Source organism: Rhinichthys klamathensis, unplaced genomic scaffold (genome assembly GCF_029890125.1).
Source record: "Rhinichthys klamathensis goyatoka isolate OS25496 unplaced genomic scaffold, OSU_Roscu_1.1 h1tg000001l_1, whole genome shotgun sequence".
Classification (NCBI taxonomy): Eukaryota; Metazoa; Chordata; class Actinopteri; order Cypriniformes; family Leuciscidae; genus Rhinichthys; species Rhinichthys klamathensis.
The window spans coordinates 3,752,585-3,762,252 of record NW_026606555.1 but is presented as its reverse complement, the minus strand read 5'-3'; the positions used below and the strand labels follow the sequence as shown (position 1 = coordinate 3,762,252).

The following is a 9,668-nucleotide window of genomic DNA, read 5'->3' as shown; positions in this document are numbered from 1 at the left end:
TAATTTAAACTGCATCAAAATAGGAAATGAGCGTAAATCACACGATATTCGCATTTTAATCACCAATTTTACAGCAGTGCATGCATTTTCAATGGGAAACCACCAGAGTGCGATGTTTTCCGTTCATCTTACAAAGATCAACAGTCCAACCACATACAGTATGCATCACTTTCAGCTAATCAGAGACTCATCATGTGTGTTTCATAAAGTAATTCACATGAGATGAAGCCCGTCCCACACCGAGGAGCGGAGGCAGGCGCGCTTCCCATGGACGCGCGTGACGTCACAATGGAGCGTGGACTTCATCCCGGGAGTGGAGGCTGATCAACATCCGGGACACCGGGTCTGAGTTCATGTGAATGCCTACAGACACACACACACACACACACTACACCGACTGACTGCACGGGCAGCGAGCGACAGAGGTGAGTTTCATCTCTACATCATATTCGCTTTGGCTATTAAGTTGGATGTGAGTGTGTTTGGTTCAGCTGAACAAAGCGGACTGGGATTATTGTTAGTTTTAGCGGAGACTCCGGGTAATATTGCGGAGGAAAACATAGGAGCTCAGCTCATTCCCAACATAAGTGTATTCTTGTGTGTGTGCGCGTGCTGTGTGTGTGTGTACTGTGTGTTCATGCGCGTGCTTTTATGATTCTGTGACTGATGATGCATTGATTGCCACATCTCTGAGATCAGCTGATGGTTAAGGCTGCTTTCTATCATCTCATTGCATCTTTTTAGTCTGTGTATGTGTCCATAAGGCCTTTCCTTTAGAAATACCTGTTTCCTGGTCACTCAAACCTCATTTACCTTGCAAATGTTGGTGCTGTGCGTGCGTAAGGAATTCAAATGTCGAACACAAGGCAAACTTTCACTTCCAGACTATTGTATGTGTTGAGTTGTATTGTTTTTTTTATCCGCCTTAACGGTTGTAAAAGCTCGAATATATCCATGGATGTTGATAAGTAGGTTGCCTTAACAGTAAATTGCTCCTGCTGTGTCACAAGAAGTTGTAAATGCCCTTTGCTCCTTGGGAACTTTCACATGCACTTGTCCCATATAGGACAGTCACACACCTGTCATTATCTAAGGAATCGATCGTTGGGGAACAGCTGACAGAAAACAGTGTTGTTATGCTCTTGGCTATCCATTATAATGAAAGAAATATGAGAGGGACACACAAACATAGTGTGTGTGTGTGTGTGTGTGTGTCAAACAGTCTGACCACAACGACACACCTACAGGTGCGGCTGGCCGAGAGTCATGACTCACCTCACTTTCATTCTCAAGAAATTTCTGTAATTTGTACCATAAATGAGTCTGTAGGCTTGCTGTAATTACCTTGGAAAGTTTCACAGATATAGCAGGGCTCGACATTAAGCCTTGCAATGTGAATGTAAATCGCTCATTCACTTGTCCGAGTAAAAAAGTTGCCTGTCCGGGAAAAAATAGGATTCTATCACTAATGAAGCATTTATTCTAAAGCAATATTTCCATCAGCTGTAATAAATGTATTGGTGATTCCCATAGTTCACAGCAAAAGACATGTTTTGGAGCCACAGTAAAGGGGAAGAAATGTGGCTAAAAGTTCTATTAGCTATTTTCTAACAAAAGCTACTGTAATTTTATTATCAGAACATGTTGAAGTGTTTTAGGAATAGATATAATTATTTATACAGTTATAGTGGACGTCAGCTACTATGACCTAGTTCATAGTGTACTACTGACTTCTATTGTTCAACTTTGACAGCATTCAAATATATCCACCCTAGGTAGAGGATAACCATAGCAACTCGGCTGTAGTTGGCTCCTGTCCTGGTGTCATATTTTCATGACAAGCTTTTGTTCATCTGTACATAACTAGTACACACCTTCACACATTCAAGGTATGTTCAGTGTCTTATACTCATTAGGACTCCAATACAACCCACACAAGACTTTTCGTTGCATTCATTTTGTCTTATGCTGAACAGTGGATACGTGCCAATCCTCATTGGCAGTCTACGTAGGCAGCGCTTTAAGTCATCATAGACATGCTGCCTTCATAAAGGGAAAGGTAGGCCGCATAATAACCCTGCCTTCCAAGATGCCTATATTTTAAAGGTTAGTACTTTGCACATGTCCTTCGTGGAGAAGAATGCGTTGTTACATGATCTGTGTAAAAACGAAACTGAAGATTGCAATGTGAACGAATAAATATATATTACCTTATTTAAATGAACGTCAGTAGTGAATAAATATATATTACCTTATTTAAATGAACGTCAGTAGTGAATTAATATATATTACCTTATTTAAATGAACGTCAGTAGTGAATTAAAGTCTCAATGTAGCTCAATAGTTTAATCTAAAATATATATATTTTTGTGCTTGCAGTATTTTGCCTTGAAATATGCTAATACATGTATCTCTATTGAAATGAATGAGAAAACTTATGTGAAAAACAATATGCAAAAAGAGTAGTATGTCTGAATTCACAGTATTTATTAACTCTTTCCCCGCCAGCATTTAAAAAAAAAAAAAAGTTGCCATCCACCGCCAGCATTTTTGATCATTTTCACAAAAATGTTCATGGCCCCCAGAATATTTAGTTGTATATCTGAACATGCAATATATCAAAAGCAAGAACAGATCCTCTGCTTTTAAACAGAATTTATTTTTCTGTTTTATTATAGCTTAATGCATTCTACTTTTATCAACACACACACAAAAAAGCAACATTTTGAACAAAAAGCTGAGAAAAGCTTCACAGTCCTAAAGCTGGTCCTGGGTCGACATTTCATTGGGTAACGTCGTTCTATAGTTTTGATTTATATGCGCTTTAATGTTGATGATTGCTTTATTGTACGCGTCTGCTTACATATGCTGGCACTTGTTTCTGCTTCTATGCCTGTGTTTTGATCAGGAGATTCAGGACTCTTTCAGAAGAGCTGTGTAACAGTGAAAACACAGAAAGCCGAAAGAAGACTTAAAACCGTGGTAGAGCTGCGCGATTCTGGATGAATTGAGAATCACGTTTTTTTTTTTTTTTAAACAGATTCTCCCACAATTCTGAACAGACAACTAAACAAAATAACATGTCATTTACGAGAGGTTCTGACTAGGGGTGTCCATGATTAACCGATTAACCGTTAAAAATTGCTTAACCGAGTGAAACATTTTGCTCGGTTAAGTGGCGTCAATGGCGTGCATTGAATTTAGTTGTAATACATTTTTGCACCACCAGAGACCGCTAGAGGGCTCCCATACATTTGTAATGTCCACAAGAAGTAGTCATGACCAAGCGTGCCGCACAAGCAAGGGGGTAATCCATCGACCGGAAGTTGAAGCCGGCCGGGTGCCGCCATGTTGTAGCAGAACTTCACTTGCGTTAGCATTTCCATTGACTCCCATTCATTTTGGCGTCACTTTGACAGCGAATAACTTTACATCTGAGGCGTTTAAAGACTCCATTTGTCCATTATTTATTGCTAAAGAAACACGACAATGTATACAGAGCTCTATTACCTTCTATGTTACATTATGGCCCCGTAGAAACAGATATTGTAAAAATAGGCTAACGATTGCGTCATAACCACTCGACTCTCTGTCGCGCTGTACAGAAATTACCGTACAGACAGGAGGAGAAGCTCGCAGGCAATCGGGGGGACGTCCCGTCAAGGGAGAAGCCCATAGATAATGAGTCCATAAAAGCAACAGAATACTTACTCCTGCTCACTCACGCCAAAGAACTCTTTGCTCAAGTTCCCCGTCTCTGCAAGATTAACGTTGGCAGTTTTCACGCACAGCTACTAGAAGAGTAACGTCTGTCAGACAGGTTGCTCACGTCATCAAGCTTAGTTTGAGTCGGTTTGAGTCTGCGCGTCAGGAACGGAAGTGCTCAAAAATCGCTAAAAATGGGCTTCAACTGTCTCAACTGAGTTCCAATGAGATGGCTCTGTCCACTTCTTATACTGTCTATGCGCACAAGCCCTCAAAAAGTGAAGCCAAAACGTCTCGATCGCCCCCCAGAGGCCGGTCAATTAAATTACACTTCACATATCTTTTTTCTAAAGATAGTTTCTGTCATTTACTGTAGTTTCTATCACATTGATGTAATTTCAAGTGTTTGTTTTTAAAATAAGTTTGTTTTTAGTTAGTTATTTGATGCTATGAAAACGGTGCTGTGACATCATGATTGTCAGCTGTGATTGACAGCTTCTCTGTGCGAAGTAGTCACTGAAACACCAACTGACTTTTTTTCATAATGTTGACTATGTGGTTAGTAGTTGTATTTACCTTATTTTAACGAGGTACTGCAATCAGCAGACATCATTGGAGAGGAATGGAGCAGACAAGGCCGCTTAAGAAAAGTGCAGGGCGTGTGCTAGCGATTGATTCAGCGAGAGTGAGGGCGGGGCCTTGATTTCGCGGCTTTACTTCCTGCTCACGACTGAGCCTGACTGGTCCCGAAAACGCTACTGCACAAACTCAAATTCCAATATGTCAGCGCCATATCGGGACTCTGGCGGCTTCAGTTCTCTCCAATGGACAAGAGCGAAGGGGCGTCGTCCATCTTTTTTTACAGTCTATGGTCATGACCAGTTTTCTAATATGAAGCGGGCAAAGAAAAGTACAGCGTGGGAGCACTTTAAAATCGAGAACGACGGGGCAAAATGCAAGTATTGCAATGCAGTGCTTATACTTCAAGTACAACCTCGTTGTTATACCATCTCAACAGCCAACACCCGAGCATCATTATGGTGTGTTCACACCGAACGCGAATAGAGCGTCAAATATTCGTCTATCGCGTCTAGCTTGAACATTCGCTCGAGTTCAAATTTTTCAACTTGCGCGGAAGACATTCGCGGCAAACGCGTCGCCCAATTCGCGTCATTCGCAACGCCCGGCGCGAATGATGCGTCTATTCGCGTCTTTGCATTGACTTTGTATGTAATCACTCGCGCAAATAATTAAATTCGCGTTCGGTCCTTACCACTGCGTTTTATTTCTATAAATTAATTTCGTTTCAAATGTGGTCCAACCAGTTATTAAAGGTGTTAAAAATGGACTACCCCTTTCTCGTGTGTCTGTATCTCGGGGTTGCGGCGCGCACACTATGGTTAACCGAGTATTAACCGCTAAGGGCCTCGGTTAACGGTTAATGAAAAACTTGAAAACGTGCAGCCCTAGTTCTGACAAAATGTTATTTGCTGCTGTGCTGTCTATTTAAAATATTGAATCAATCTCCATTATTTAAAAAATTGGTTTGCGTGAATGATTCAATGACTCAATCATAAAGACTTCACTTGCTTCATTAATGGATGAATCAGCGTTTTTGAATGATTTTCTTGAATTAATAAATCAATGACAAATTCATTTTAACAGTCACTTGTCGCCACCTACTGGTGTAAAGATGGTTGGTCTCAAGGTAAGTTTCAAGACCAATGTTGTAGCCAATAGACATAGGCTTTGTGATTTGGGACGCAGCTTAGCCTATTTGTGAGTTGAGTCTCTAGTATGTTTTAGTGTGTCATATAGACAGAGTTGGTAAGAGTTCAGTTTCTGTCTTCTGCCGTATAGGCCATGTTTTAAAACACAGCATTATTAGGTTTAGGAACAGATCCACCGTGTGTGTGAAAAGCCGTTTGTGTCGTGCTGAACTCGCCCAACTCACTTTTCAACTCATCCAAAATCCGGTCCCACGTGTTTATTAAATGTTCAATATTTTCTGACAGGAGCATGAGACTGACAGCGTCGCATCACTTGCTGGATAATTCTTGCACGTTCAACTTGTTCATACAGCAAAACATTGGTGTACAGTGAAGACCCACTGTATGGTTTGCTGGAACGGCTCCACATTAATGACAGCAGTGTTTGTGTAGCTCTTGTCAAGTCTTTTGTGTGTCTGGATGAACTGACATGCTCGTGTGTGACCTTTCTATCGGCTAACAGGTTGAGTCACTTCAGACTGTTGAGGGTTAGAAGAACTTCATATTCTTTCATGTTCATGTTGTCTATTTAAGAGCTAAAATCATTAACCATTCTTTGTCAAACATGTAGTACACTTATTTAGAGAAATGCTTGTCTGTCATGTGTGTGTCTTCCGATGTAGAAACCTCTGCCACTGATTAACTTTTTTACCAGTGCTGTCACACCATGGTCAGGTCTTTTACATTAGCCTGAGAGTTTGACCTGTGATCGCGGTAAAGAGTCAATCTTTAATCCGGCGTTAAATCTCGAAATTCTTCAGCTCAGATTGAACTAATATGGAAGCTAAGAGTTGGAAAATGTTGTGTGTTGTGTTGAGTGTGTCATGATGAGCTGCACCTGCTGTGTGGGAACAACCTTCATCCTTCATATACAGTAGTGACACCCTACCGTCCGTTTGTGTTCAGTCTAGCAAGGTGATGTTAAAGTCCCCCTGTAGTCAATCATGTTATCCCTTATAACTCATCTTTGATCACCAAAATGACATCCTGTGAAAAAATGTCTTTATGCCTTAAAATAGCTTGAATGTAACTCGACACCCGTGCCTCATTTTACTACGCGTTTCTCTGAATATGCAAATGAGCCCCGCCTCCACTCACTCACAGCAGCTCAGAATAACTGATCCACTCGGTCAACTTTACTAAGGCTGCACAATGGCGAGTGGAAATACTGGTTTAATCCAGCCATGTGTGTTTGAACCAGAAGAAGTGAAAGAGTGAATTATACAGGCTCGTCTATAATAATGGTAATGCGTTTTATGTATCGCTCTTTACAACGTCGGACACATAACGGTAATTAATATGATTAGTCTTTTGCTTTGCTATGTTATCAAACAGCTTATAATGTGTTGGACAAAGTCTGTTCCCGTCCCTCATCTCAGAGTCAGACCGCTGCCTTCTAACAATCATCAGAAACGCTTTGAACATCACAGAACGTCAGTGGAGAAAGGCATATAGTTCATCATAACATCGTCACATCATACATATAAATTCACCCGCTATATTGATAAATTTACCCGATTTTTAATATCAACAGAATAATACCGGTATAGCGGGATAACCTTTCATCTCTCGCTAGTTCGAGAACCTTTGTTTATAACTACTACAATATTACATTTCATGTTGTCCAAGGAGCTGTTTTGTTTTATAAGCTCCTAAGAAAATTCAAGTATAGCTCCATCATTACTCAAAGTTAAAAAATATCATACTTTATGATGTTAGTTTTAATAGAAATATAATTTTTAAAAAAAAATCAAGGAAATTTCTCTTTCTTTTTGCTGTAGCGAATCATATCGAACCAAACCGTGAATTTTGTGAACCGTTACACCCCTACTGCTATATGTCATCCATTGTTGTTTACTGTGTCGCTTTCTTCTTCGCTCGAGAATGACATCGGTCGCTACTTTCCGGCGTACGCCACGCCTATCAAGTAAGCGTACTGTTGGCGGTGGAAACGCAAGCCAGATTAGGGTTTGTCGTCCCGAACCGTATCGTACTGTACTGTAGTGTACTGTACCGCTCGGTGGAAATGAGCCATTAAAGCATATTATAACACCACATAGACATAAACAACATTTAAAAACGTGATTGACACCACAGGGGGACTTGAATACAATTACTGAAAAATATGCAAAAGCCATATGTAATAATATAATATAATATAATATAATATAATATAATATAATATAATATAATATAATATATAAAAGTCACAAAACTGCTTCTAAGATTTATAGTCCGATTTTTGGAGAAATATATTTTAGGCACAATTAATGTATAGTACTATTAAAAAATATGCAAAAACCGTACACCTATTAGCTTCTTTTCTTTACCATTCATAAGTGAAAAATTCTATGAATTGATTTTCATAAAATATAATATGATAGTCATAAAACTCTTCTATTTATAGTTTGTTTATTGGATAAATATAATTTAGGTACACAAATGTGTATCACTTAATATTATCTGTAATATGTAATTATATGTAATATTTCAGTTTCAGCAAACGCTTTGTTAGAAGTGTTTTGATGTTAGCTTTCGATGTCTTTATGTTGGTTCTGATAGGATTTGCTGGACTGTGTTTCTGTGTTCTCTCATGATCTCATGCGCTGCGGTGACAGTGAGCCTCAGTCCTCTGACAGCTCTCGTGTGTGTGTGTGTGTGGAGGAAGAGTGGGCCTGGAGTCGAATAACTCGACTCTTCTTTCTGCTGCTGAAATGTCAGTTCACAGCAGCTTTCACTTCCCTCGGTCCCCCTCTCTTCTCTCGATGCTTTCTGGTCCGGTGTAGCATTATCTTAAATCTTAAAGTTCTACCACCAGATCATCATGGTCACGCTGGACTCATGAATCTGTGAGTTATTATAGTGATTTTAGATGTATGTCTCGTCTCAGAGTGATGTCATAGCATATGGCTTTGAATTATGGTGACATTTTGTGGTAAGGTTTTTTTTTTTTTTTTTTTTTTTTTACAAACAATGTTAAATTAACTTAAAGTCATTTTTTTGGGTGAAGCTTTAAATAATGTACATTTCACTTGTATTCGGTTAATGTATGTATACATTACATTTTTGTATAAGCATAAAATTGTTTTTATTTTATACTTTTAATACATTTGAGTAAATCTGCATTGTGGTGCACTTTACTGGAACCACACTAGCATCCAGGGGCAATAATTGATCTAATCAGTTTGGGTTACAGTGTCTGCTAAATGAATAAATCTTATTTACAGTTATAGGTGTGTGTGTATGTTTACAGTACAAACACAAAGCTGTACATGTACAGTACGCATTCGTGTCATGTTGTGATAATTGCTGAAGCTTTCATCATGGTATGCGGTATTATCATGATATTGAAATAAGTTGCCAATAAGTGTTGTCATACTATAACCGTTTTAATAACAAAAAGAACAACATTTAAATACAATAAAACAATACACAAAGTGTATAAAGTATGCAAAGTTAAACAGATGAAAGTGCAAAAGAATAATAAGGTATTGCTTTACAATAAGGTGTTACCGAACAATAATAAAAAATCAGAACATTTTCAAGTGGGCATGTTGTAGTCCAGATTAACATAAATGTTTAATTTTGAAAAATAAAAGTCTATTAAGATTCAATGACTCACTCATAAAGACTTCATTTGTTTCATTATTGGATGAATCTGCTTTTTTTAAAATGAATGATTCAATGACAGTCAAACACATATTTGAATGCTCCGCTGTACTTGTCATACTTGTCGAAGGTTTAATAATCATAGCCGAATTGTAGTCGTTTAGGAAAAATATTGTGTGAATGGAGATCACCATCTTTTACCGGTTAACCGTGCTGCTCTAATGCACAACATAAACACAATTTACAGTTATGCAGTGTTCAGCTACTCACAAACAATCACACATTATAGTTTGTAATACCTAGAGGACAACAAATAATGTTAGAAATAAAGTGGATGCATGTAACGTTGATGGGAAATTTACATTTAATCCTTGTTGCAAAATTAGCCAGTACATTGTTGGGTGATTGGCTGAAACAACATGTTTGTTGTCTTGATGCATCCATTAAAAATATAGTGCGGATACATTAATTTCATCTTGAAATATGACTTTTCAATAATAATGTGTTCGTTTAAGACCATCTCATTGCTGTCACCACTACTGGGAAATGCTCATGTCTAGTTTTGAGTTTTCCTGTGGTCATCTG

General features: G+C 38.7%; 1 protein-coding gene across 5 annotated transcripts in view; it reads left to right on the top strand.

Annotated features, from left to right (window-relative positions):
• Positions 1-265: 265 nt before the first annotated feature.
• myo6a (myosin VIa) overlaps positions 266-9,668 on the top strand; it is a 56,979-nt gene continuing 47,576 nt past the window's right edge. For all 5 annotated transcript variants that reach the window (XM_056248502.1, XM_056248440.1, XM_056248375.1 and 2 more), the window contains exon 1: positions 266-425. The gene's annotated coding sequence lies outside the window, so the exon portion shown is untranslated. The remainder of the gene's footprint in view (positions 426-9,668) is intronic.